Here is a 6,000-nt window from a genome sequence, read left to right on the forward strand (position 1 = left end):
TGATACTCAGTTTTTCTGGGGAGGTGATTCTTGGTTTTAATCCCAGCTCCTTTTGATGAGGGATGGCTCACAGTAGGTTCAGCAGGAACTCTGATCTTATCTAAGACCAGAAAGCCTTTGATTCAGTCTGGAAGAATTCATCCCAAGCCAACTTGGATTCAGATTTGTAAAAGTTTATTGTACGCTTTACAGAGGGCAAGGGTTCTTAGGGCACCTGCAAGTTTATTGTTAGGCTATACAGCGGGCAAGAGTCCTTTAGGAGACCTGCAACCTCAAAGGGGTAGAATTAAGGTTTTTATAGAATAATCCATAGTAACCCATGCCAATTGTGCTAACTAGGTGATTAAGGGTGGGATTAGGGAGGAGTTAAGGTGGGGCCAGTGTTTAAAGGAACATGCATTTTTAATGTAACTGCGCAGGTGTACTGCCCATAATTCACTGGGAAAAAGCCCAAGGGGGAGCTACTTGGAGGTGTGGTTTTAGGCTTGAAACTAGTGGTCAAGGGCTGACTGAGAAGTGCCCAGTCTGCCACCCATCAGTGTCATGTTTGACAAGATTGATGACTGGGAACCAAGGCTAATGGAGACTCAGTATGTGGATAATAGGCTAAGGAGTTAACCCAGAGACAGGGTCCTGAAGGATTCATGGAGGCAGCCAAGGAGTCAACCCAGAGATAGCATCCTGAAAGATTCATGGGGGTAGTAGGAAACTATACAAGGGGAAGATAATAGTTGCCTAAGATGGAATGTTTATAGATAATTTGTGAAGGATTCACAGGTGTAGAATGTCACTGTTCCAAGCTGAGATAAACAATTCATGAGTTGTTGCTGGGTAGAGTTAATTGAAGTTGGGGGGGGGGTGTGAAGTGTGATTTTACAAACTGGTTTTAGACTGATGTTACAGGATGGTATTGCAAATTGATGTTACAAACATAGATCCCAAGCACCCCATCACTTTGACCTCCAGAATATCATATTCCAAGCCCTTTGATCCTTCAGTTTAGAAGCTGACAAATCCTGGGTTATCCTGATTGTGTTTCCACAATATTCAAATTGTTTCTTCCTGGCTGCTTGTAATATTCTCTCCTTAATCTGGGAATTATGGAACCTGGCTATAATATTCCTAGGAGTTTTCTTTTTGGAATCTTTTTCAGGAGGTGATCCATGGATTCTTTCAACCTCTATTTTGCCCTCTCATTCTAAAACATCAGGGCAGTTTTCTTTGAGAATTTCTTGGAGGATGATTTCAAGGTTCTTACTTTGATGATGGCTTTCAGGTAGTCCAATAATTTTTAAATTATCTCTCCCGGATCTATTTTCCAGGTCAGTGGTTTTTCCCATGAGATATTTCACATTGCCTTCTATTCTTTCATTTGTTTGGATCTGTTTAACAGCATCTTGATTTCTCATAAAGTCATTAGCTTCCATTTGCTCCAATCTAATTCTGAAGCAATGATTCTCCTCGTTGAGCTTTTGAGATTCTTTTTCCATCTGGCAAATTCGGCTTTTTAAGGCATTCTTCTCCTCTTTGTGAGCCTCTTTTGCCATTTGAGTTAGTCTATTTTTTAAGGTGTTATTTTCCTCAGTCAGTCTGTTGACTCTCATTTTGTAATTTTCTTGCATTGTTCTCACTTCTCTTCCCATTTTTTCCTCCACTTCTCTTATCTGCTTCTTAAGGTCTTCTATGGCCTATAACCAGCTCGTATTTTCCTTTAAAGATTTTGGTGCAGGAGTTCTGACTTCACTGTCTTCCTCCTGTTCCATGCTTTGATCCTTTTTGTCCTCATAATAGGAGTCTAATGTTGGAATCTTCTATCTGCTTTGTTTCCTTTGTCTGATCACGTCGCCCCTTGGTCATTTGACCCCTGGGCTTTTTGCCACAGTAGGACTCTGCCACCAGACAGGGAAGCTTTCGTCCCAAATGCTGGGGTTTTCTCAGTTGCTGGATGTATTAGATGGGTGCCCTCTCTGAGTCCTCCATGGGCTCTGGCAAGCTGGACACATGCCCCAGGATCACCACCCTAGACTGCAATCCAGATCTAAGCAGGTTAAAGCAAGAGCTATTACCCCTCAGACTCGTCGCTTGGTCCCCCTACACTCTGCAGGCCAGGAGCTGAAGCTGCCACGTGGCGCCAGCTGAGCCAAGGCATCTCAGTGGCTTCTTGCCCCAGGGGAAAAAGCCACACACTCCCACTTACTGGGTCCCAAAGTCCAGACTGCACTGACCTCTCACTTTGTCCTTCACATCTATGTATTGATAATTCTGGAAACAGCCACAGCTGCTGCTGATCTGGAGTCCCTTTGGCAGTGGCTGGTCAGGCCCGCCCTGGGGCTAAAACCTCCAGCTCAAGCGGGGCTGGGCTCGGCTCCCAGAGTGCTATTCCTGCCAGCCTGCCGAGCTGTTCTCAGCAGGAGGTTAGCTTCTCTATGTCATTTTGTGGGTTCTGCTGCTCCAAAGTTTGTTCAGAGTCCGCTTTTTACATTGATTGGGGAAGGTGGAAGCCAGAGCCACTCGGAGGTCATGCTTCTACTCTGCCATCTTGATTCTACCCCCCAGGTCCTCCTTTTGATAATGGTTTTCAGGTAGTCCAATGATCCTGATATTGTGTGTCTTGGATCTATTTTCCAGTTCAGCTGTTTTTTTCCAAGAAGTATTTTATATTTTCATTCATTTTTTCATTCTTTTGAATTTGTTTGATTGATTCTTGATGTCTCTTAGAGTCATTAGCTTCCACTTGCCCAATTATAACTTTTAAGGTATTGCTTTCCTCCATTAGCTTTTGTACTTTCTTTTTCATTTGATCAATTGTACTCTTTAAGGAGTTGTGGGGGGGTTTTTTTGTTGTTGTTGTTGGGTTTTTTATTTTTTGGAGGTAAGGCAATTGGTGTTAAATGGCTTGCCCAAGGTCACACAGCTAGTAAGTGTCAAGTGTCTGAGGCAGGATATGAACTCAGGTCCTCCTGACTCCAGGGCTGGTGCTCTATCCACTGTACCACCTAGTTACCGGAGGAGATGTTTTCTTCAGTGGCTTTTTGTATCTCTTTTTCCATTTGGTCAATTTTATTTTTTACACAGTTTTCCAAGCTGTTGACCCTTGTTTTCTTTCTTTTTTTTTTTGGAGGGCAGTTAGGGTTAAGTAACTTGCCCAAGGTCACACAGCTAGTATTTTTTGTGTGTGTTAAGTGTCTGAGGCCGAATCCAAACTCAGGTCCTCCTGACTCAGGGGCCAGCACTCTACTCACTGCGCCACCTAGCCGCCCCAACCCTTTTTTTCCTAATTCTCTTGTATCCCTTTCATTTCTTTTCCCGTTATCTCTTCAACCTCTCATGTGACTTTCACACTCCTTCTTGAGCTCTTCCATGAGCTCCTTCTGGCCTTGAGACCACTCCCCCTTTTTCTTGGGGATCTTGCCCGTAGGTGATCTGACACTGTTGTTCTCTTCGGAGTTTGTGCTTTGGGCTTCCCTGTCACCATAATAATTTTCTATGGTCAGATTCTTTTTTGCTCATGGGAGGAGGGGTATGTGTGTGTGTTTTTTCTTTTCTTTTAAATTTGAGCTCTGTCTGGGGAGGGAGGGGTGAGGGGGGAAGGGGCACTGTCTCTGGCTTCTTGTGCCAACGGCTCTGGCTGTTTACCTGGCATTGTGCTTATGTTTCCCTGAGGTCCCTGGGGGACCCTTATATCTGGTGCTGTGCTGAGGGAGTGGCATGGGGAGGGTGGCTGGTGTTACTGGAAGTTGTAGAGGTCTGGCAGCTTACTTGGTGCTGAGCTGAGGTCCTGGTGGTGGTCTCTGGCATGTGCTGAAGCCCAGTGGGGTGTTTCTGTGTTTTCCTGGGGCGATATTGAAGCATGTGGAGGTCTGGACACTGGAGGATACCTGTTTGCCTGGAACTACCTCTTATTTGCTTTTTTGAATTCTTTAACTTCTTTTTAAAACCTCTTGCTTTATCTCTTCCAGGAATTCTGGTTGGACTTGTACTAAGCTGCATTTTCCTTTGAGTTTTAGTTTTTGAGTCATTCCTTCCTTCTAAGTTTGTATATTGTGTTTCCCTGTCACTATAATAGCTTTTTTAAAAAATGGGATTCCCGGGGTGTCTAGGTGGCGCAGTGAGTAAGAGCGCCGAGAGGACCTGAGATCTGTTCCACCTCAGATACTTAACACCCACACAAAAAAACTGGCCATGTAACCTTGGGCAAGTTACTCAACCCCAATTGCTTTAAAAAAAACGGGATTCTTCTTTTTGTCTGCTCAGTTTTGAAACCTAAGGGCTGGGCTCCATGCATTTTTAGAGATATTCTCTGGACTGACCTTCTGTCCTCTTGGATAATTCTGCTGCTTTATTGTAGTACTAGATTTTGTGTTAATCCAGGATCTCAGAGATTGTACAGGTCAGGGATCTGCAAGTCCCTAATGCTCCCAAAGTGGCGTGATCTAGAGTGTGTTCACTGCCTTTCTGGCCTGCAAATTTTACAAATTCCTGACTCAGATGTGAGTCTGTTGACTTGTCTCTGGTTAGGAGTTTCAGTAGACTGTTGCTGAACTCAGTCACTATTAACTTGCTGGAAGGCTCTGTAGGTTCAGAGCAACTAAACTGAAGGCTCTCTCTGGGTTTGGATTCTTGCCTTGGTTATTCCACTGTAGTCTCCATCTTAAAACCGAGTACCTGCTCTGCTCCTGGGATCAGAATCACAGTTTCCTTTTGTTTCTGAACTTGTTCATTGCTCAGTACCTAACTAGTGTCCCTAGTTGTGATCACTCCTCTCTGACACCCGGAGGGGTGCAAGTCTCCTCCTCAGTGAACTCTAGATCTATGACTCAGAATTAGGTAGTGAGAGATGGGGCTGGCAGATGGCACCAAGTGCTGCACCCTGTGCTAGCTCAGGGATTTTCCTGGGACTTCTTATGCCAGTACTTCCCGTCCGTACACCAGGTCTTGGCCCTCTTTCAGTCCCTGGGCACACCCCATCTCCATTGTCCATAGACCTCTCTCTCTCTCTTTTTCCCTAAGCAAACCTGATCTGGAAAATGATTCACTATGGTTTTCCCCCACCTTGGATTTCCCAATCAGAATTCAGTTTGGTGCATTTTCTAGATCTTTATGTAGGAGGTGTGGTAGGGAAGCTGGGCTGTACTTCTTCCTTTTACTCTGCTATCTTGACTTCCTCTGAGAGGACGTCATAAAGGAATATTTCAGTTACAAAGGCCAGAATTAATTCATATCACTCAGGCAATTACATCTAAGGCAGCTTCAGTATTAAGATGTACAGAAAGAAACAGTCTTTTTCCCCTTCGTTTTAATTTTATTTTTTTAAAGCACAGAGATTGTTAATTTTCTTCCAGTTCCAAATTTTCTACCTCCCCAGGCATTAAGAAACAAGAAAAGGAGGCAGCTAGGTGGTGCAGTAAATAGAGCACTGGCCCTGGAGTCAGGAGGACCTGAGTTCAAATTTGACCATAGGCACTTAACACTTACTAGTCATGTGATCTTGGGCAAGTCACTTAACTCCAATTGCCCTGCCCTCCACCCTCCAAAATAAAAATAAAGAAGCAAGAAAAATTAAATCTATTACAAATATATATATTCATTTTTTAAGAAATCTCTACATTAGCCTTTTTTTTTTAAATGCAGGACAAAAAAAGGAGAAAAAAAATATGCTTCAGTCTACATGTTGAGTCCATTAGTTTTCTTTATGGAGGTGAACAGCATGTTTCATCATGAGTTCTTTGGAATTGTGATGGATCATTGTGTTGATCAGATTTTAAGTCTTTCTTTCTTGCTTGCTTTTTGGAGGACAATTGGGATTAAGTGACTTGCCCAAGTTCACCTGGCTAGTTTTTGTGTTAAGTGTCTGAGGCCAGATTTGAACTTGGGTACTCCTGACTCCAGGGCCCGTGCTCTATTCACTGCACCACCTAGCCGCCCCTTACTGAGTCTTTCAAAGTTAATTATCTTTGTAATATTGCTAATGCTGTCCAGATTGTTCTCCTACTTCTGCTT

This window comes from Petaurus breviceps, unplaced genomic scaffold, assembly GCF_028583685.1.
Source record: "Petaurus breviceps papuanus isolate PSGF00001 unplaced genomic scaffold, PetGlider_PUasm1.0 129, whole genome shotgun sequence".
NCBI lineage: Eukaryota > Metazoa > Chordata > Mammalia > Diprotodontia > Petauridae > Petaurus > Petaurus breviceps.